The 25,795-nt window shown below is 39.3% G+C and overlaps 1 protein-coding gene across 1 annotated transcript in view; it reads left to right on the top strand.

Moving 5' to 3' along the window:
* Nucleotides 1–25,795, top strand: part of LOC149806247 (dual 3',5'-cyclic-AMP and -GMP phosphodiesterase 11-like) — a 365,100-nt gene that overhangs the window by 112,758 nt on the left and 226,547 nt on the right. The window lies entirely within an intron of this gene.

The raw sequence follows: 25,795 nt of genomic DNA on the forward strand, positions 1-25,795 counted from the left end.
ATAAATTCAAGCCATCAAAGAGTAATAACTTTTGCTTGTACAACAGGTATGTCTTTGATTTATGCAAATTAAAATGAATTGAGTTGCTCCACTATGTACTTTACCTATGCAAATGAACCTAATGCCATAAAAGGCATCAACCTAACTATTGTCAGTCATGTAATGTGTGCAATGGTGTTTGTTTATCTGTGACCCTGACTTACATTTTAATCAACTCTAAATAAACTGCCACAAGGTGAGCATTAAGCATGACTGTTTACTGTTTAAATAGGTTACAGGGACATATTTTGTTTTCTCATCCATGTGACAGAGCATCTAGCAAATTTGCTAACCTTACTTTTCTTTTCTCAGTCTGGTTGTCGCAGCCTGAAAATTCCAATTACGGATACATTATTTGCATCTCTGTTCAGTAGGAAGTCTGCTGTCTACTGATCAAGAATGCTTCCTCTCTCTCACACACACAATCTTTTAAACAAAGATGACTGAAAATCATGCTTTTTGAAATGTAACCATATCAGAGGGTTTGGGAGTAAAAAAAATTTATTTTCTCAAGTGATGTGTTACTTGTATTACACACATGCACACACACACACACATGTACACACACATGTACACATACACACATGCACACACACACATGTACCCATCTTTGCCATTGTTCTAAACTGTTCACAGTGCACACTAAATGATGAACATCAAGATTCAAACCTGCCACTGTTGCAAACAAATCTGGATTATTAATATTTGCAGAAAATATCAAACAGACTAAACATGGTAAAATCTGATCTGTCAGTACAATCTGGCTTAATGGTGGGTGTTATATTAAGGTCAGTACAGTGTGTTACTCTTGGTGGCCTTTATAAATAGTTAGTACAGTAAATGACACTCTTGGTGTTTATTATACAAAGGTTAATACACTAGATGATACTCTTGGTGGGTGTTATGCACAGGCCAATACAGTGCACAGTACTCTTTATGGCCATTATATGCAGGCCAGTACAGTACATGATACTCCTGGTGGGCATTATAAACAAGTCAGTACAGTAATGCCACTCTTGGCATCCATTATACACAGGTCAGTGCAGTACATGATACTCTTGGAGGGCATTATAAACAGGTCAATACAGTTGATGATATTCATGGTGGGTGATATGAGCAGGTCAAGACAGTACATGCTCCTCTTGTTGTGTGTTATACACAGATCAGTACAGTACATGATACTCTTGGCGGGCATTATATATAGGTCAATACAATATATGATCAGTACAGTACATACTCTTGGTGGTCATTATAAACAGGTCAGTACAGTACACTCTTTTCTTGGTGGCCATTATACATAGGTCACTGCAGTACATGATACTCTTGATGGCCATTATACATAGGTCACTGCAGTGCATGATACTCTTGATGGCCATTATACATAGGTCACTGCAGTGCATGATACTCTTGATGGCCATTATACATAGGTCACTGCAGTGCATGATACTCTTGATGGCCATTATACATAGGTCACTGCAGTACATGATACTCTTGATGGCCATTATACATAGGTCACTGCAGTACATGATACTCTTGATGGCCATTATACATAGGTCACTGCAGTGCATGATACTCTTGATGGCCATTATACATAGGTCACTGCAGTGCATGATACTCTTGATGGCCATTATACATAGGTCACTGCAGTACATGGTACTCTTGATGGCCATTATACATAGGTCACTGCAGTACATGATATTCTTGGTGGCCATTATACATAGGTCACTGCAGTACATGATACTCTTGATGGCCATCATACATAGGTCACTGCAGTGCATGATACTCTTGATGGCCATCATACATAGGTCACTGCAGTGCATGGTACTCTTGATGGCCATTATACATAGGTCACTGCAGTACATGATACTCTTGATGGCCATTATACATAGGTCACTGCAGTGCATGATACTCTTGATGGCCATTATACATAGGTCACTGCAGTGCATGATACTCTTGATGGCCATTATACATAGGTCACTGCAGTACATGGTACTCTTGATGGCCATTATACATAGGTCACTGCAGTACATGATATTCTTGGTGGCCATTATACATAGGTCACTGCAGTACATGATATTCTTGGTGGCCATTATACATAGGTCACTGCAGTACATGATACTCTTGATGGCCATTATACATAGATCACTGCAGTACATGATACTCTTGATGGCCATTATACATAGGTCACTGCAGTACATGATACTCTTGATGGCCATTATACATAGATCACTGCAGTACATGATACTCTTGATGGCCATTATACATAGGTCACTGCAGTACATGATATTCTTGATGGCCATTATACATAGGTCACTGCAGTACATGATATTCTTGATGGCCATTATACATAGGTCACTGCAGTACATGATATTCTTGATGGCCATTATACATAGGTCACTGCAGTACATGATATTCTTGATGGCCATTATACATTGGTCACTGCAGTACATGATACTCTTGATGGCCATTATACATGGGTCACTGCAGTACATGATACTCTTGATGGCCATTATACATGGGTCACTGCAGTACATGATACTCTTGATGGCCATTATACATGGGTCACTGCAGTACATGATACTCTTGATGGCCATTATACATAGGTCACTGCAGTACATGATACTCTTGATGGCCATTATACATGGGTCACTGCAGTACATGATACTCTTGATGGCCATTACACATGGGTCACTGCAGTACATGATACTCTTGATGGCCATCATACATGGGTCACTGCAGTACATGATACTCTTGATGGCCATCATACATAGGTCACTGCAGTACATGATGCTCTTGATGGCCATCATACATGGGTCACTGCAGTGCATGATACTCTTGATGGCCATCATACATAGGTCACTGCAGTGCATGATATTCTTGATGGCCATCATACATAGGTCACTGCAGTGCATGATACTCTTGATGGCCATCATACATAGGTCACTGCAGTGCATGATACTCTTGATGGCCATCATACATAGGTCACTGCAGTGCATGATACTCTTGATGGCCATCATACATAGGTCACTGCAGTACATGATACTCTTGATGGCCATCATACATAGGTCACTGCAGTACATGATACTCTTGATGGCCATCATACATAGGTCACTGCAGTACATGATACTCTTGATGGCCATCATACATAGGTCACTGCAGTACATGGTACTCTTGATGGCCATTATACATGGGTCACTGCAGTGCATGATACTCTTGATGGCCATTATACATAGGTCACTGCAGTGCATGATACTCTTGATGGCCATTATACATAGGTCACTGCAGTGCATGATACTCTTGATGGCCATTATACATAGGTCACTGCAGTGCATGATACTCTTGATGGCCATTATACATAGGTCACTGCAGTACATGGTACTCTTGATGGCCATTATACATAGGTCACTGCAGTGCATGGTACTCTTGATGGCCATTATACATAGGTCACTGCAGTACATGGTACTCTTGATGGCCATTATACATAGGTCACTGCAGTACATGATACTCTTGATGGCCATTATACATAGGTCACTGCAGTACATGATACTCTTGATGGCCATTATACATAGGTCACTGCAGTACATGATACTCTTGATGGCCATTATACATAGGTCACTGCAGTCCATGATACTCTTGATGGCCATTATACATAGGTCACTGCAGTGCATTATACTCTTGATGGCCATTATACATAGGTCACTGCAGTGCATTATACTCTTTGTGGGCATTATAAACAGGTCAACACATTACACTCTACTCTTTGTGGCCATTATAAACAGGTTAGTGTCATCTTTAACTGGTAAAAACAATGGCAATAAATATACTTTCCATTTTGCATCTTGAATTTTCTCCAAATATACTTTCTAGTTATTTCTGCTAATCAGAATTACATCGTTTGAACTGTATGCTAACTTGGAGTACATTTTCAACAGAAATTAAATTCTCCTTACTCCGCTTAAAAGAAATTAAATTCTCCTTACTCCGCTCAAGAGAAATTAAATTCTCCTTACTCTGCTCAAAATGAATAGAATGTGATATTCCATACCAAATAATATTTAATCCTGCAGCTTTTTGAGAATTTCTGTTAAAAGAATTAATATTTGTTTCCAAATTATGATTCCAAACAATCGATGACAGAACAGAAACACGCGGCCGACTAACATCTGCCTCGCTTGGCGCTCAGCATTAAGAGGTTGGTGTTAGGACTGGTCGGCCTGGTGTCAGGATAATGTGACTGGGTGGGGCATCATGCTACATGTCTGCGACATGATGTCCCAGTGCTAGACATCACTTTAAACTGCCACACTGCAGACATCATAGCGATATGACTGAAAAATTGTTAAAGCTACATTAAAAATCCAAATCACACACACACACACACAAACAGAAACACGTGCAGCTGAATCAAGGCTGGTCCCTCCAGTCACATGTATTTCATATGGAATTGTTCCAGCTAATAAATCCCATCCATTACAATTAGAAAAGCAGAAATTATTTAGATGGACAGTAAAACAAAATCCTTCCATTCCAGAACAACTGGAGAAGTTGTTTTAATGCTCATTCATTCACAATATATCTCTAAAATTCAGTTTTAAGCAGACCAAACAAAGATTTATTTTTTACATGAATAATTGAGTGTGCAACCAAGTTCAAAGGTCACTGGGCAGTGCCATGTGTTAATTAATGCTGTTACTATGTATTGTTGAACCTGCAGTTGTGTATTTTCTTTGGAATCCAGAATAAATTCAGTTACAATTTCCTTGTAGTAAATATGTTCTTTTTCTTGTTCAACCTTAGGTAGAAAAACAAAATGAGAATGTAATACAAAGTTTGATACATTTGTATGGGAAAACATGAAATCATTTTTGTGAATATTACTGCACTCATAACATCATGCAGTAGTTCTTAGAAAATCTTGTTCATATTTTCCTAAACAAATGCAGTAACCTATAACTCTTCGTGGTCATTATGTAGAGGTCAATAAAGTACATGGCACTTTTGGTGGCCATTATAAGCAAGTCATTAAAGTACATGGCACCTTTGGTGGCCATTATATGCAGGTCAGTAAAGTACATGTCATTTTTGGTGTTCATCATACACAGGTCAGTAAAGTACATGGCATTATTGGTGTCCATCATACACAGGTCAGCAAAGTACATGGCACTTTTGGTGGCCATTATATGCAGGTCAGTAAAGTACATGGCATTCTTGGTGTCCATCATACACAGGTCAGTAAAGTACATGGCATTCTTGGTGTCCATCATAGAGAGGTCAGTAAAGTACATGGCATTCTTGGTGTCCATCATACACAGGTCAGTAAAATACATGGCATTCTTGGTGTCCATCATACAGAGGTCAGTAAAGTACATGGCATTATTGGTGTCCATCATACACAGGTCAGTAAAGTACATGGCACTTTTGGTGGCCATTATATGCAGGTCAGTAAAGTACATGACATTCTTGGTGTCCATCATACACAGGTCAGTAAAGTACACGGCATTCTTGGTGTCCATCATACAGAGGTCAGTAAAATACATGGCATTCTTGGTGTCCATCATACACAGGTCAGTAAAGTACATGGCACTTTTGGTGGCCATTATATGCAGGTCAGTAAAGTACATGGCACTTTTGGTGGCCATTATATGCAGGTCAGTAAAGTACATGACATTTTTGGTGTCCATCATACACAGGACAGTAAAGTACATGGTACTTTTGGTGGCCATTATATGCAGGTCAGTAAAGTACATAGCACTTTTGGTGGCCATCATGCACAGGTCAGTAAAGTACATGGCACTTTTTGGTGGCCATTATATGCAGGTCAGTAAAGTACATGGCATTCTTGGTGTCCATCATACACAGGTCAGTAAAGTACATGGCACTTTTGGTGGCCATTATATGCAGGTCAGTAAAGTACATGGCACTTTTGGTGACCATTATATGCAGGTCAATAAAGTACATGGCATTCTTGGTGTCCCTTATACACAGTTCAGTAAAGTACATGACATTCTTGGTGTCCATCATACACAGGTCAGTAAAGTACATGGCACTTTTGGTGGCCATTATATGCAGGTCAGTAAAGTACATGGCATTCTTGGTGTCCCTTATACACAGTTCAGTAAAGTACATGGCGTTCTTGGTGTCCATCATACACAGTTCAGTAAAGTACATGGCACTTTTGGTGACCATTATACACAGTTCAGTAAAGTACATGGCATTCTTGGTGTCTATCATACACAGTTCAGTAAAGTACATGGCACTTTTGGTGACCATTATACACAGTTCAGTAAAGTACATGGCATTCTTGGTGTCCATCATACACAGCTCAGTAAAGTACATGGCATTCTTGGTGTCTATCATACACAGTTCAGTAAAGTACATGGCACTTTTGGTGACCATTATACACAGTTCAGTAAAGTACATGGCATTCTTGCCTCTTGGTGTCCATCATACACAGGTCAGTAAAGTACATGGCACTTTTGGTGGCCATTATATGCAGGTCAATAAAGTACATGGCACTCTTGATGGCCATTATAAACAGGTAGTGTAGTAAATTTTACTCTTGGTGGGCATTACATTCAAACCAATACTGTCTTGGTGGGTGCTATATACTGGTCAGTACAGTACATGATACTGTTGGTGATTGTTATATGCAGGTCAATACTATTATGTGATACTCTTGTTGGGAATTATTTAGAGGTCAATAAAGTACATATTACTCTTGGTGGGCATTATCTACAGGTTAAATACAGTACACAATTCAGTTAGTGGGCATTATGTACAGGTCAAATATAGTACATACTACTCTTGGTTGGCATTGTGGACAGGTCAAATACAGTACATAATACTCTTGGTGGGCATTATCTACAGGTCAAATACAGTACACAATTCAGTTAGTGGGCATTATGTACAGGTCAAATATAGTACATACTACTCTTGGTTGGCATTGTGGACAGGTCAAATACAGTACATAATACTCTTGGTTGGCATTATGTACAGGTCAAATATAGTACATACTACTCTTGGTTGGCATTGTGGACAGGTCAAATACAGTACATAATACTCTTGGTTGGCATTGTGGACAGGTCAAATACAGTACACAATTCAGTTAGTGGGCATTATGTACAGGTCAAATATAGTACATGCTACTCTTGGTTGGCATTGTGGACAGGTCAAATACAGTACATAATACTCTTGGTGGGCATTATCTACAGGTCAAATACAGTACACAATTCAGTTAGTGGGCATTATGTACAGGTCAAATATAGTACATACTACTCTTGGTTGGCATTGTGGACAGGTCAAATACAGTACATAATACTCTTGGTTGGCATTGTGGACAGGTCAAATACAGTACACAATTCAGTTAGTGGGCATTATGTACAGGTCAAATATAGTACATACTACTCTTGGTTGGCATTGTGGACAGGTCAAATACAGTACATAATACTCTTGGTTGGCATTATGTACAGGTCAAATATAGTACATAATACTCTTGGTTGGCATTGTGGACAGGTCAAATACAGTACATAATCCAAGGCTCAGCTAGTGTGGGTACATGGGAAAGCCTGCCAGTAGCTTCTCGTGGGTCGGTGGTTCTTCCCTGGGTTTTCCAGGGTTCTTCCTCCATCAGTTATACTGGCCGCCATGTATAGCCTATCTTGTGTTGAAAAATGGCGTTAAACCCTAGAACAACAACAACCATTGTTGTACCATCTGGCCTGGAGATGCTGCTGTAAGCAGCCATTTAATGTTTTCATACATTGTAGTACCGTCTGGCCTGGAGATGTCCCTGTAAGCAGCCATTTACTGTTTTCAAACATTGTAGTACCATCTGGCCTGGAGATGTCCCTGTAAGTGGCCATTTAATGTTTTCAACCATTCTAATACCATCTGGCCTGGAGATGTCCCTGTAAGTGGCCATTTAATGTTTTCAACAATTCTAATACCATCTAGCCTGGAGATATCCCTGTAAGCAGCCATTTAATGTTTTCAAACATTGTAGTACCATCTGGCCTGGAGATGTCCCTGTAAGTGGCCATTTAATGTTTTCAACCATTCTAATACCATCAAGCCTGGAGATATCCCTGTAAGCAGCCATTTAATGTTTTCAAACATTGTAGTACCATCTGGCCTGGAGATGTCCCTGTAAGATGCCATTTAATGTTTTCAAACATTGTAGTACCATCTGGCCTGGAGATGTCCCTTTAAGAAACCATTTAATGTTTTCAAACATTGTAGTACCATCTGGCCTGGAGATATACAAATCTGTGCATGAGTCAGATTTGAGTTTTTACTGTCAGCCGATCAAAACTGACCTTTCAACAGTAATATCATTTTGGATTGGTCAAAACAAAGTCTCAGGAACAAACTCAAGCTCTAGAGTAATTTTAAATGACATCCTTGACAGAATTGTTGGGTTCTAAATTCTTCATCCAATTCAAGTGTATTCTTATGCAATCATTATATCTTCATTCAATTCAAGGGTAATCTTATGCAATCATTATTTTTTCATTCAATTTAAGGGTAATCTTATGCAATCATTATAATTCAAGTGTATTCTTATGCAGTCATTATTTCTTCATTCAATTTAAGGGTATTCTTATGCAGTCATTATTTCTTCATTCAATTCAAGGGTATTCTTATGCAGTCATTATTTCTTCATTCAATTTAAGGGTAATCTTGTGCAGTCATTATTTCTTCATTTGATTCAAGGGTATTCTCATGCAGTCATTATTTCTTCATTCAATTTAAGGGTATTCTTATGCAGTCATTTTTTCTTCATTCAATTTAAGGGTAATCTTATGCAATCATTATTTCTTCATTCAGTTTAAGGGTAATCTTGTGCAATAATTATTTCTTCCATGAATGATTAAAGACCCAAACACAGACCTAGACCAGGTGTTGGCAAAATTTGGCCTGTTGGCCAGAGGTTGCCACAATTTGGCCTACTGACCAGAGGATGGCAAAATATGGCCTGCTGGCCAGAGGTTGGTGAAATATGGCCTGCTGGCCAGAGGTTGGTAAAATATGGCCTGCTGGCCAGATCCTGGTTTTATCTGTTAATTGACATCACAGAGTGTGGCTCTACAGTCACTTATCTGGTCCACACCCCAGGGAAAGTTGCAGGTGCCTGACCCATACTGACAAGTTTTTTCAAGTTAGAAAGGTTCTGCATGACAAGAAAAAATCAACTTAAAAGTGTGGGAAATATCCATGACTACATGGTACTTTTTAACTATTAGCTGACGTCTGTGGGAAATATCCATGACTACATGGTACCTTTTAACTATTAGCTGACGTCTGTGGGAAATATCCATGACTACATGGTACTTTTTAACTATCAGCTGACGTCTGTGGGAAATATCCATGACTACATGGTACTTTTTAACTATTAGCTGATGTCTGTGGGAAATATCCATGACTACATGGTACTTTTTAGCTATTAGCTGACGTCTGTGGGAAATATCCATGACTACATGGTACTTTTTAACTATTAGCTGACGTCTGTTTCACTTCATTAGCTAAAGAAACAGTATGGTGACCCAATTTTTGAATGGATGCATTTGCCTTATTGATTAAATTAAAACATCTTGTAATAATTTGCTTTTTGGTTTCAAATTATTCCAGTCTCTAATTTTAATAGAAAATTCTAACATACATATCGACAGCTGCAAGTCCTTAGTGTATTGTTTTTTGTAGATGTTACCATCAGCAATTGTTTATACAGCTGTCGACATTAATTTAGATCTTGCATATTGATTTTGTTGGCATTTTGCTAGAGTAATAAATATTCCTTAATGAGACATACAATAGTAATTTAAAAGCCTAACTGGCCTTGGGGAGGGTCTAACTGGTCTATTGGAAGGTTAATATGCATTGGGGAGGGTCCGATATGCACTGTTACTCTTTGTTATTTATGCAGTATAATCACAGGGTATGCATGAATAGGTAATGTCAGGCAGTGAATAGGCAGTATCAATGACAGGGTATAGGTAATGTCAGGCAGTGAATAGGCAGTATCAATGACAGGGTATAGGTAATGTCAGGCAGTGAATAGGCAGTATCAATCACAGGGTATAGGTAATGTCAGGCAGTGAATAGACAGTATTTATGGTAGGGTATAGGTAATGTCAGGCAGTGAATAGGCAGTATCAATGGTAGGGTATAGGTAATGTCAGGCAGTGAATAGACAGTATCAGTCACAGGGTATAGGTAATGTCAGGCAGTGAATAGGCAGTATCAATCACGGGGTATAGGTAATGTCAGGCAGTGAATAGGCAGTATCAATCACAGGGTATAGGTAATGTCAGGCAGTGAATAGGCAGTATCAATCACAGGGTATAGGTAATGTCAGGCAGTGAATAGGCAGTATCAATGACAGGGTATAGCTAATGTCAGGCAGTGAATAGGCAGTATCAATCACAGGGTATAGGTAATGTCAGGCAGTGAATAGACAGTATCAATGGTAGGGTATAGGTAATGTCAGGCAGTGAATAGGCAGTATCAATGGTAGGGTATAGGTAATGTCAGGCAGTGAATAGACAGTATCAGTCACAGGGTATAGGTAATGTCAGGCAGTGAATAGGCAGTATCAATGACAGGATATAGATAATGTCAGGCAGTGAATAGGCAGTATCAATCACGGGGTATAGGTAATGTCAGGCAGTGAATAGGCAGTATCAATCACGGGGTATAGGTAATGTCAGGCAGTGAATAGGCAGTATCAATCACGGGGTATAGGTAATGTCAGGCAGTGAATAGGCAGTATCAATGACAGGGTATAGGTAATGTCAGGCAGTGAATAGGCAGTATCAATCACAGGGTATAGGTAATGTTAGGCAGTGAATAGACAGTATCAATGATAGGGTATAGGTAATGTCAGGCAGTGAATAGGCAGCATCAGTCACAGGGTATGCATGAGTAGGTAATGTCAGTTCTTACTACTGCAAGCTGGAATTTTAATGGTTATAATAGAGGAAAGCTAGTAGATCTTGGGAACATTGTAAATAAGATAAACATTTGCAGCTTGAAGTTAACCTATCTTTCCATATCTTTACCAGAAAATAACTGTTCATTCTGATGTTGAAATGCATTTCTCAGTTAAAGAGACTGACAATACCGTCATGGTTAAACTACAACAAAGATTGTTGTTAAAGAGGACAGATGAGACTCTGCTCCTCTGTATCTTTTGTTGGTTGTTATGTACTTTCCAGGGCCCCAGATGGCTGAGTGGTCTTAATTACTCACCTTTACCAATCACTGTCATCTGATATGGGTGTGAGTCTCAGGCTCAGCCAGACTATGGTTATGTGAGAAAGCCTGCTTTTAGCTCCTTACTGGGGCTTTCTTGGTTTTTTCTCCACCACTTATACTGGGCACTGTCTATAGCCTATCTTGTGTTGAGAAATGGCATTAAAACCAAGACAACAAAGATGTACTTTCCATATGACGTTTGTAAATAAATCAAGTACAACAGATAGACTTATTTAACCATCATATCCCAATATTTCTAGCTTCATTATTTATGTGACAACAAAGAGATCAAGTTTTGAAAATCTAATAAAGATGAAAAAGTTATGTAGATGGGTGAAATAAGTGTCCAAACCAAAAGTAAGCTTCACGGTCGAATTGTCTTGATTGGTCAGATAAATTCTCAGATAAAAGTAAACCAGATGGTCAGATAGAGTTGACAGGTCAAATAAATTCACAAATAAAAGTAAATCAGTAGCTTCTGAAAATTTACAAGGAAAATTTAAAGTGCATTTTAACCAAATGTATGCACTCTTCTCATTTGTCAACATGGAAATAAGATACAACCTTGAAAGGTCATGAGGAAGCAACCATGTAGTATCATTGCTCTTACCGAAATTTTGCTAAGCATGTCAAATTGCTGTCAAAATCATCTTGCAATCTTTTATTTAAAACACTGCCATCCAAATGATCATGCAATCAGTCATTTATGTAAAATTACCATCAAAATCATCATGCATCCTGCCATTCATGTAAAATTACCATCAGAATCATCATGCATCTTGCCATTCATGTAAAATTACCGTCAAAATCATCATGCATCCTGCCATTCATGTAAAATTGCCATCAAAATCATCATGCATTCTGCCATTCATGTAAAATTACCGTCAAAATCATCATGCATCCTGCCATTCGTGTAATATTACTATCAAAATGATCGTGCATCCTGCCATTTATGTAAAATTACCATCAAAATCATCAGGCATTCTGCCATTCATGTAAAATTACCATCAGAATCATCATGCATCCTGTCATTAATGTTAAATTACCATCAAAATCATCATGCATCCTGCCATTCAAGTTGTTGTTGTTGTTGTTGTTGTAGGCTTTAACGCCATTTTTCAGCATATGATAGGCTATGCATGGCGGCCAGTATTAATGGTGGAGGAAGAACCCGGGAAAACCCCCGGAAAGAACCACCGACCCACAAGAAGCTATTGGCAAGCTTTCTCACATACCCACATTGGATGAATCCGAGACTCGAACCCACGCAGACAGAGGTGAGGTGGCAGTGATCTGTAACAGAGTGCTTTAGACCACTCAGCCACTTGGGGTCCCCCATTCATGTAAAATTACCATCAAAATCATCATGCATCCTGCCATTCATGTAAAATTAACATCAAAATCATCAGGCATCCTGCCATTCATATAAAATTACCATCAAAATCATCAGGCATCCTGCCATTTATGTAAAATTACCATCAAAATCATCATGCATCCTGCCATTCATGTAAAATTACCATCAAAATCATCAGCATCCTGCCATTTATGTAAAATTACCATTATCCTACCCTTTATGTAAAATTACCATCAGAATCATCATGCATCCTACCATTCATGTAAAATTTCCATCAAAATCATCATGCATCCTGCCATTCATGTAAAATTACCATCAAAATCATCATGAATCCACCCATTCATGTACAGTTACCATCAGAATCATCATGCATCCTGCCATTCATTTACAGTTACCATCAAAATCATCATGAATCCTGCCATTCATGTACAGTTACCATCAGAATCATCATGCATCCTGCCATTCATGTACAGTTACCATCAGAATCATCAGGCATTCTGTAAAATTACCATCAGAATCATCCTGCATCCTGCCATTCATGTAAAATTACCATCAGAATCATCATGCATCCTGCCATTCATGTAAAATTACCATCAGAATCATCATGCATCCTGCCATTCATGTAAAAGTACCATCAAAATCATCCTGCATCCTGCAATTCATGTAAAATTACCATCAAAATCATCCTGCATCCTGCCATTCATGTAAAATTACCATCAGAATCATCATGCATCCTGCCATTCATGTAAAATTGCCATCAAAATCATCCTGCATCCTGCCATTCATGTAAAATTACCATCAAAATCATCATGCATCCTGCCATTTATGTAAAATTACCATCAAAATCATCAGGCATCCTGCCATTCATGTAAAATTGCCATCAAAATCATCAGGCATCCTGCCATAAAAAACATGCTGGTCAGGCAGTATAAATTTATACAACAACATTTACATTTTCTTGGTACTGAAAATGAATCAGTTTCCCACAGTACCTCACCCCAAATAAAATCTAAGGTATAAGTGATACAATCTAAGAAATCTAATTCTTGTGTTAAATTTGATTGTCAAATTCAGTGATGCATCATGAAGCATATATATTGAACAACTAGATAACATCATCCTTGCCTCTTTACTTGGATCACATTCTGGATATCCTAGTCCTTTTACTTGGATCATACACAGGAGATCCTTGTCTCTCTACTTGAATCACATGCAGGGGATCCTTGTCTCTCTACTTGAATCATACACAGGAGGTCCTTGTCTCTCTACTTGAATCATATACAGGAGATCTTTGTCTCTCTACTTGAATCATGTACAGAAGATCCTTGTCCTTTTAATGGATCATATACAGGAGATCCTTGTCCCTTTACTTGGATCATATACAAGAGATCCTTGGATCATATACAGGAGATTCAGGTCCTTTTACTTAGATCATATACAGGCGATCCTTGTCTCTCTACTTGAATCATATACAGATCATTGTCTCTTTACCTGGATCATATACAGCACATCCTTGGATCATATACAAGAGATCCTTGTCCTTTTAATTGGATCATATACAGGAGATCCTTGTCTCTCTACTTGAATCATATACAGGAGATCATTGTCTCTTTACATGGATCATATACAGGAGATCCTTGTCTCTCTACTTGAATCATACACAGGAGATCCTTGCCTCTCTACTTGAATCATATACAGGAGATCCTTGTCTCTCTACTTGAATCATATACAGGAGATCCTTGTCCCTTTAATTGGATCATATACAGGAGATCATTGTCCCTTTACTTGGATCATATACAGGAGATCCTTGTCTCTCTACCTGAATCATGTACAGGAGATCATTATCTCTTTACATGGATCATATACAGGCAATCCTTGTCTCTCTACTTGAATCATAGACAGGATATCCTTGTCCCTTTAATTGGATCATATACAGGAGATCCTTGTCTCTCTACTTGAATCATATACAGGAGATCCTTGTCTCTTTACATCGATCATATACAGGAAATCCTTGTCCTTTTAATTGGATCATATACATGAGATCCTTGGATCATGTACAAGAGATCCTTGTCCTTTTAATTGGATCATATACAGGAGATCCTTGTCTTTTTACTTGGATCACATACAGGAGATCCTTGTTCCTCTACTTGAATCACATACAGGAGATCCTTGTCCTTTTAATTAGATCATATACAGGAGATCCTTGTCTCCTTACTTGGATCATATACAGGAGATTCTTGTCTCTTTACATGGATCATATACAGGAGATCCTTGTCCCTTTACATGGATCATATACAGGAGATCCTTGTCCCTTTACATGGATCATATACAGGAGATCCTTGTCCCTTTACATGGATCATATACAGGAGATCCTTGTCTCTCTACTTGAATCACATACAGGAGATCCTTGTCCCTTTAATTGGATCATATACAGGAGATTATTGTCTCTCTACTGGAATCATATACAAGAGATGCTTGTCCCTTTAATTGGATCATATACAGGAGATCCTTGTCTCTCTACTTGAATCATATACAGATCATTGTCTCTTTACCTGGATCATATACAGCACATCCTTGGATCATATACAAGAGATCCTTGTCCTTTTAATTGGATCATATACAGGAGATCCTCGTCTCTCTACTTGAATCATATACAGGAGATCATTGTCTCTTTACATGGATCATATACATGAGATCCTTGTCTCTCTACTTGAATCATACACAGGAGATCCTTGCCTCTCTACTTGAATCATATACAGGAGATCCTTGTCTCTCTACTTGAATCATATACAGGAGATCCTTGTCCCTTTAATTGGATCATATACAGGAGATCATTGTCCCTTTACTTGGATCATATACAGGAGATCCTTGTCTCTCTACCTGAATCATGTACAGGAGATCATTGTCTCTTTACATGGATCATATACAGGCAATCCTTGTCTCTCTACTTGAATCATAGACAGGATATCCTTGTCCCTTTAATTGGATCATATACAGGAGATCCTTGTCTCTCTACTTGAATCATATACAGGAGATCCTTGTCTCTTTACATCGATCATATACAGGAAATCCTTGTCCTTTTAATTGGATCATATACATGAGATCCTTGGATCATGTACAAGAGATCCTTGTCCTTTTAATTGGATCATATACAGGAGATCCTTGTCTTTTTACTTGGATCACATACAGGAGATCCTTGTTCCTCTACTTGAATCACATACAGGAGATCCTTGTCCTTTTAATTAGATCATATACAGGAGATCCTTGTCTCCTTACTTGGATCATATACAGGAGATTCTTGTCTCTTTACATGGATCATATACAGGAGATCCTTGTCCCTTTACATGGATCATATACAGGAGATCCTTGTCCCTTTACATGGATCATATACAGGAGATCCTTGTCCCTTTACATGGATCATATACAGGAGATCCTTGTCTCTCTACTTGAATCACATACAGGAGATCCTTGTCCCTTTAATTGGATCATATACAGGAGATTATTGTCTCTCTACTGGAATCATACACAAGAGATGCTTGTCCCTTTAATTGGATCATATACAGGAGATCCTTGTCTCTCTACTTGAATCATATACAGGAGATCCTTGTCTCTTTACATGGATCATATACAGGAGATCCTTGTCCCTTTACATGGATCATATACAGGAGATCCTTGTCCCTTTACATGGATCATATACAGGAGATCCTTGTCTCTCTACTTGCATCACCTACAGGAGATCCTTGTCTCTTTACATGGATCATATACAGGAGATCCTTGTCTCTCTACTTGAATCACATACAGGAGATCCTTGTCCCTTTACATGGATCATATACAGGAGATCCTTGTCCCTTTACTTGGATCATATACAGAAGATCCTTGTCCCTTTACATGGATCATATACAGGAGATCCTTGGATCATATACAGGAGATCCTTGTCCCTTTACATGGATCATATACAGGAAATCCTTGTCCTTTTAATTGGATCATATACAGGAGATCCTTGGATCATATACAGGAGATCCTTGTCTCTCTACTTGAATCACATACAGGAGATCCTTGTCCCTTTAATTGGATAATGTCTTAGAGATCCTTCTCTCTTTACTTGGATCATATACAGGAGATCCTTGTCCCTTTAATTGGATCATATACAGCAGATCCTTCTGGAGAAATATTACTCCAACATTTTTCTCTTAAAACCCCACAATGTCAAATTTGCAACAATATTGAAGGAAACTAAATGACTGTTTATAGTTTGAAAAGCCTTGAATGATCCATGATACAGTACTGATGTATTGCATTAGAAATTCCCTTTTTCTGTCTTAGATAGGACATTACCGATGCTCTTTGATAGGCCATTACCGATGCTCTTTGAATTTTCATCACTCTCACAGGGAACTTCTACACTCCTGGTCCCACTGTCCAATAGAGCAATAATGTACATGTTTTATGAATAAACTGGTCAACCACTAACAACATTACCACACCCTCTGCTCTCACTTGTCCCCAACTGGTCAACCACTAACAACATTACCATACCCTCTGCTCTCACTTGTCCCCAACTGGTCAACCACTAACAACATTAGCACACCCTCTGCTCTCACTTGTCCCCAACTGGTCAACCACTAACAACATTACCACACCCTCACCCTCTGCTCTCACTTGTCCACAACTGGTCAACCACTAACAACATTACCATACCCTCTGCTCTCACTTGTCCACAACTGGTCAACCACTAACAACATTACCACACCCTCTGCTCTCACTTGTCCCCAACTGGTCAACCACTAACAACATTACCACACCCTCACCCTCTGCTCTCACTTGTCCCCAACTGGTCAACCACTAACAACATTACCACACCCTCACCCTCTGCTCTCACTTGTCCCCAACTGGTCAGCCACTAACAACATTTCCACACCCTCTGCTCTCACTTGTCCACAACTGGTCAACCACTAACAACATTACCACACCCTCTGCTCTCACTTGTCCACAACTGGTCAACCACTAACAACATTACCACACCCTCTCACTTGTCCACAACTGGTCAACCACTAACAACATTACCATACCCTCTGCTCTCACTTGTCCCCAACTGGTCAACCACTAACAACATTACCACACCCTCACCCTCTGCTCTCACTTGTCCCCAACTGGTCAGCCACTAACAACATTTCCACACCCTCTGCTCTCACTTGTCCACAACTGGTCAACCACTAACAACATTACCACACCCTCTGCTCTCACTTGTCCACAACTGGTCAACCACTAACAACATTACCACACCCTCTGCTCTCACTTGTCTCCAACTGGTCAACCACTAACAACATTACCACACCCTCTGCTCTCACTTGTCCACAACTGGTCAACCACTAACAACATTACCATACCCTCTGCTCTCACTTGTCCCCAACTGGTCAACCACTAACAACATTACCACACCCTCTGCTCTCACTTGTCCCCAACTGGTCAACCACTAACAACATTACCACACCCTCTGCTCTCACTTGTCCACAACTGGTCAACCACTAACAACATTACCACACCCTCTGCTCTCACTTGTCCACAACTGGTCAACCACTAACAACATTACCATACCCTCTGCTCTCACTTGTCCACAACTGGTCAACCACTAACAACATTACCATACCCTCTGCTCTCACTTGTCCCCAACTGGTCAACCACTAACAACATTACCACACCCTCTGCTCTCACTTGTCCACAACTGGTCAACCACTAACAACATTACCACACCCTCTGCTCTCACTTGTCCACAACTGGTCAACCACTAACAACATTACCATACCCTCTGCTCTCACTTGTCCACAACTGGTCAACCACTAACAACATTACCACACCCTCTGCTCTCACTTATGCCCAGCTCATTGCCAAACCATGTGCAGTTTGATTACTGCCATATGGTATATCAATTGTCATGATTATCATTGTCATGTGAATATATTAAATCATTAATTGCTAGCTTTTCATATTTCAAGAAGGGAAAAAGTTTGTTTTCTTTAGCCTGCTTTAAATAGGGAATATTGCCTTCCTGGTAGTTTACATTCTCTGTGTGTTTTTTATATTCTTAGCATAGCTTTAACAATTTGAGCAATATCACTATGATGTCTGCAGTGTGGCAGTTTATAGTCATGTCTTGCACAGAGGCATCATGCCGCAGACATGTAGTATGATGTTCCGCCCAGTCATATTATTCTGATACCAGGCTGATCAGTCCTAACATTAACCTCTTAATGCTGAGCGCCCAGCAAGGCAGCTGCAAGTACCATTTAAATAAATAAGTCATTGGTATGACTTGGCTGGGGTTTGAAAACATAACCTCCTGCATCTGAAGTGGACGCTCTAACCACTTAGGCCACCAGAGATGTGCAACAGAGTATATTTAATTGTCTCTTAATATTCTCAGTAAAGTACATGCCATTCTAGGTGTCCATCATACACAGGTCAGTAAAGTACATGGCATTGTTGGTGTCCATCATACATAGGACAGTAAAGTACATGGCACTTTTTGGTGGCCATTATACACAGTTCAGTAAAGTACATGGCATTCTTTGTATCCATCATACACAGGTCAGTAAAGTACATGGCACTTTTGGTGACCATTATACACAGTTCAGTAAAGTACATGGCATTCTTGGTATCCATCATACACAGGTCAGTAAAGTACATGGCACTTTTGGTGACCATTATACACAGTTCAGTAAAGTACATGGCATTCTTGCCTCTTGGTGTCCACCATACACAGGTCAGTAAAGTACATGGCACTTTTGGTGGCCATTATATGCAGGTCAGTAAAGTACATGGCACTCTTGATGGCCATTATAAACAGGTAGTGTAGTAAATTATACTCTTGGTGGGCATTACATTCAAACCAATACTGTCTTGGTGGGTGCTATATACTGGTCAGTACAGTACATGATACTGTTGGTGATTGTTATATGCAGGCCAATGCTATTATGTGATACTCTTGTTGGGAATTATTTAGAGGTCAATAAAGTACATATTACTCTTGGTGGGCATTATCTACAGGTTAAATACAGTACACAATTCAGTTAGTGGGCATTATGTACAGGTCAAATATAGTACATACTAATCTTGGTTGGCATTGTGGACAGGTCAAATACAGTACACAATTCAGTTAGTGGGCATTATGTACAGGTTAAATATAGTACATACTACTCTTGGTTGGCATTGTGGACAGGTCAAATACAGTACATAATACTCTTGGTTGGCATTGTGGACAGGTCAAATACAGTACACAATTCAGTTAGTGGGCATTATGTACAGGTCAAATATAGTACATACTACTCTTGGTTGGCATTGTGGACAGGTCAAATAGAGTACATAATACTCTTGGTTGGCATTGTGGACAGGTCAAATACAGTACACAATTCAGTTAGTGGGCATTATGTACAGGTCAAATATAGTACATACTACTCTTGGTTGGCATTGTGGACAGGTCAAATAGAGTACATACTACTCTTGGTTGGCATTGTGGACAGGTCAAATACAGTACACAATTCAGTTAGTGGGCATTATGTACAGGTCAAATATAGTACATACTACTCTTGGTTGGCATTGTGGACAGGTCAAATAGAGTACATAATACTCTTGGTTGGCATTGTGGACAGGTCAAATATAGTACACAATTCAGTTAGTGGGCATTATGTACAGGTCAAATATAGTACATACTACTCTTGGTTGGCATTGTGGACAGGTCAAATACAGTACATAATACTCTTGGTTGGCATTGTGGACAGGTCAAATACAGTTTTCAAACATTGTAGTACCGTCTGGCCTGGAGTTGTCCCTGTAAGTGGCCATTTAATGTTTTCAACCATTCTAATACCATCTGGCCTGGAGATGTCCCTGTAAGTGGCCATTTAATGTTTTCAGCCATTCTAATACCATCTAGCCTGGAGATATCCCTGTAAGCAGCCATTTAATGTTTTCAAACATTGTAGTACCATCTGGCCTGGAGATGTCCCTGTAAGTGGCCATTTAATGTTTTCAACCATTCTAATACCATCTAGCCTGGAGATATCCCTGTAAGCAGCCATTTAATGTTTTCAAACATTGTAGTACCATCTGGCATGGAGATGTGCCTGTAAGAAGCCATTTAATGTTTTCAGACATTGTAGCACCATCTGGCCTGGAGATGTCCCTGTAAGATGCCATTTAATGTTTTCAAACATTGTAGTACCATCTGGCCTGGAGATGTCCCTGTAAGTGGCCATTTAATGTTTTCAACCATTCTAATACCATCTAGCCTGGAGATATCCCTGTAAGCAGCCATTTAATGTTTTCAAACATTGTAGTACCATCTGGCCTGGAGATGTGCCTGTAAGAAGCCATTTAATGTTTTCAGACATTGTAGTACCATCTGGCCTGGAGATGTCCCTGTAAGATGCCATTTAATGTTTTCAAACATTGTAGTACCATCTGGCCTGGAGATGTCCCTTTAAGAAGCCATTTAATGTTTTCAAACATTGTAGTTCCATCTGGCCTGGAGATATACAAATCTGTACATGAGTTAGATTTGAGTTTTTACTGTCAGCCAATCAAAACTGACCTTTCAACAGTAATATCATTTTGGATTGGTCAAAGCAAAGTCTCAGGAACAAACTCAAGCTCTAGAGTAATTTTAAATGACTTCCATGACAGAATAGTTGGGTTCTAAATTCTTCATCCAATTCAAGTGTATTCTTGTGCAATCATTATTTCTTCATTCAATTCAAGTGTATTCTTATGCAGTCCTTATTTCTTCATTCAATTTAAGGGTATTCTTATGCAGTCCTTATTTCTTCATTCAATTCAAGGGTATTCTTATGCAGTCATTATTTCTTCATTCACTTTAAGGGTAATCTTGTGCAGTCATTATTTCTTCATTCAGTTTAAGGGTAATCTTGTGCAGTCATTATTTCTTCATTCGATTCAAGGGTATTCTTATGCAATCATTATTTCTTCATTCAATTTAAGGGTATTCTTATGCAGTCATTATTTCTTCATTCAATTTAATGGTAATCTTGTGCAGTCATTATTTCTTCATTCAATTTAATGGTAATCTTGTGCAGTCATTATTTCTTCATTCGATTCAAGGGTATTCTTGTGCAGTCATTATTTCTTCATTCAATTTAAGGGTATTCTTATGCAATAATTTTTTCTTCATTCAATTTAAGGGTAATCTTATGCAATCATTATTTCTTCATTCAGTTTAAGGGTAATCTTGTGCAATAATTATTTCTTCCATGAATGATTAAAAACCCAAACACAGACCTAGGCCAGGTGTTGGCAAAATTTGGCCTGTTGGCCAGAGGTTGCCACAGTTTGGCCTACTGACCAGAGGTTGGTAAAATATGGCCTGCTGGCCAGAAGTTGCCACAGTTTGGCCTACTGACCAGAGGTTGGTAAAATATGGCCTGCTGGCCATAGGTTGGTAAAATGTGGCCTGCTGGCCATAGGTTGGTAAAATATGGCCTGCTGGCCAGATCCTGGTTTTATCTGTTAATTTACATCACGGAGTGTGGCTCTACAGTCACTTATCTGGTCCTCACCCCAGGGAAAGTTGCAGGTGCCTGACCCATACTGACAAGTTTTTTCAAGTTAGAAAGGTTCTGCATGACAAGAAAAAATCAACTGAACAATGTGGGAAATATCCATGACTACATAGTACATTTTAACTATTAGCTGACGTCTGTGGGAAATATCCATGACTACATGGTACTTTTTAGCTATTAGCTGACGTCTGTGGGAAATATCCATGACTACATGGTACTTTTTAACTATTAGCTGATGTCTGTGGGAAATATCCATGACTACGTGGTACTTTTTAACTATTAGCTGACGTCTATTTCACTTCATTAGCTAAAGAACAAAGGCAACAGTATGTGGACCCAATTTTTGCATGGATGCATTTGCCTTATTGAATAAATTAAAACATCTTGTAATAATTTGCTTTTTGGTTTCAAATTATTCCAGTCTCTAATTTTAATAGAAAATTCTAACATACATATCGACAGCTGCAAGTCCTTAGTGTATTGTTTTTTGTAGATGTTACCATCAGCAGTTGTTTATACAGCTGTCGACATTAATTTAGACCTTACATATTGATTTTGTTGGCATTTTGCTTGAGTAATAAATGTTCCTTAATGAGACTTATAATAGTAATTTAAAAGACTAACTGGCCTTGGGGAGGGTCTAACTGGTCTGTTGGAAGGTTAATATGCATTGGGGAGGGTCCCATATGCACTCTTACTCTTTGTTATCTATGCAGTATAATCACAGGATATGCATGAATAGGTAATGTCAGGCAGTGAATAGGCAGTATCAGTGACAGGGTATAGGTAATGTCAGGCAGTGAACAGGAAGTATCAATGACAGGGTATTGGTAATGTCAGGCAGTGAATAGACAGTATCAATGGTAGGGTATAGGTAATGTCAGGCAGTGAATAGGCAGTATCAATCACAGGATATAGGTAACGTCAGGCAGTGAATAGGCAGTATCAATGGTAGGGTATAGGTAATGTCAGGCAATGAATAGGCAGTATCAATGACAGTATAGGTAATGTCAGACAGTGAATCGGCAGTATCAATGGTAGGGTATAGGTAATGTCAGGCAGTGAATAGGCAGTATCAATGACGCTACAGGTAATCTCAGGCAATGAATAGGCAATATTAATCACAGGTTATAGGTAATGTCAGGCAGTGAATAGACAGTATCAATGGTAGGGTATAGATAATGTCAGTCAATGAATAGGCAGTATCAATGACAGTACAGGTAATGTCAGGTAATGAATAGGCAGTATCAATCACAAGGTATAGGTAATGTCAGGCAGTGAATAGACAGAATCAATGGTAGGGTATAGGTAATGACAGGCTGTGAATAGGCAGTATCAATGGTAGGGTATGGGTAATATCAGGCAGTGAATAGGCAGTATCAATGGCAGGGTATAGGTAATGTCAGGCAATGAATAGGCAGTATCAATAACAGTATAGGTAATGTCAGGCAGTGAATAGGCAGTATGAATGACAGTATAGGTAATGTCAGGCAGTGAATAGGCAGTATCAATGGTAGTATATAGGTAATGTCAGGCAGTGAATGGGGAGTATCAATGGTATGGTATACATAATGTCAGGCAGTGAATAGGCAGTATCAATGACAGTATAGGTAATGTCAGGCAATGTATAGGCAGTATCAATGACAGTATATGTAATGTCAGGCAGTGAATAGGCAGTATCAATGGTAGGGTATAGGTAATGTCAGGCAGTGAATAAGCAGTATCAGTGGTAGGGTATAGGTAATGTCAGGCAGTGAATAGGCAGTATCAATGGTAGGGTATAGGTAATGTCAGGCAGTGAATAGGTAGTATCAGTGATGGTATAGGTAATGTCAGGCAATGAATAGGCAGTATCAATCACAGGGTATAGGTAATGTCAGGCAGTGAATGGGCAGTATCAATGGTAGGGTATAGGTAATGTCAGGCAGTGAATTGGCAGCATCAATGGTAGGGTATAGGTAATGTCAGGCAGTGAACACGCAGTATCAATGGTAGGGTATTGGTAATGTCAGGCAGTGAATAGGCAGTATCAATTACAGTATAGGTAATGTCAGGCAGTGAATAGGCAGTATCAATGGTAGGGTATAGGTAATATCAGGCAGTGAATAGGCAGTATCAATGACAGTATAGGTAATGTCAGGCAGTGAATAGGCAGTATCAGTGGTAGGGTGTAGTTAATGTCTGGTAGTGAATAGGCAGTATCAATGGTAGGGTATAGGTAATGTCAGGCAGTGAATAGGCAGTATCAATGACAGTATAGTTAATGTCAGGCAGTGAATAGGCAGTATCAATGGTAGGGTATAGGTAATGTCAGGCAGTGAATAGGCAGTATCATTGGTAGGGTATAGGTAATGTCAGGCAGTGAATAGGCAGTATCAATGGTAGGGTATACGTAATGTCAGGCAATGAATAGGCAGTATCAATGACAGTATAGGTAATGTCAGACAATGAATAGGCAGTATCAATCACAGGGTATAGGTAATGTTAGGCAGTGAATAGGCAGTATCAACCACAGGGTATAGGTAATGTCAGGCAGTGAATATGCAGTATCAATCACAGGGTATAGGTAATGATAGGCAGTGAATAGGCAGTATCAATGACAGGGTATAGGTAATGTCAGGCAGTGAATAGGCAGTATCAATGGTAGGGTATAGGTAATGTCAGGCAGTGAATAGGCAGTATCAATGGTAGGGTATAGGTAATGTGAGGCAGTGAATAGGCAGTATCAGTGGTAGGGTATAGATAATGTCAGGCAGTGAATAGGCAGTATCAATGACAGTATAGGTAATGTCAGGCAGTGAATAGGCAGTATCAATGGTAGGGTATAGGTAATGTCAGGCAGTGAATTGGCAGTATCAATGACAGTATCGGTAATGTCAGGCAATGAATAGGCAGTATCAATGGTAGGGTATAGGTAATGTCAGACAGTGAATAGGCAGTATCAATGACGGTACAGGTAATGTCAGGCAATGAATAGGCAGTATCAATCACAGGGTGTAAGTAATTTCAAGCAGTGAATAGACAGTATCAATGGTAGGGTATAGGTAATGTCAGGCAGTGAATAGACAGTATCAGTGGTAGGGTATAGGTAATGTCAGGCAGTGAATAGGCAGTATCAATGGTAGGGTATAGGTAATGTCAGGCAATGAATAGGCAGTATCAATGACAGTATAGGTAATGTCAGGCAATGAATAGGCAGTATCAATCACAGAGTATAGGTAATGTTAGGCAGTGAATAGGCAGTATCAATCACAGGGTATAGGTAATGTCAGGCAGTGAATATGCAGTATCAATCACAGGGTATAGGTAATGATAGGCAGTGAATAGGCAGTATCAATCACAGGGTAAATGTAATGTCAGGCAGTGAATAGGCAGTATCAGTGGTAGGGTATAGGTAATGTCAGACAGTGAATAGGCAGTATCAATGGTAGGGTATAGGTAATGTTAGGCAGTGAATAGGCAGTATTAGTGGTAGGGTGTAGGTAATGTCAGGCAGTGAATAGGCAGTCTCAATGACAGTATAGGTAATGTGAGGCAGTGAACAGGCAGTATCAATTGTAGGGTATAGGCAATGTCA

This window comes from Sinohyriopsis cumingii, chromosome 2 (genome assembly GCF_028554795.1).
Source record: "Sinohyriopsis cumingii isolate HCF-2022 chromosome 2, ASM2855479v2, whole genome shotgun sequence".
NCBI classification, from domain to species: Eukaryota; Metazoa; Mollusca; class Bivalvia; order Unionida; family Unionidae; genus Sinohyriopsis; species Sinohyriopsis cumingii.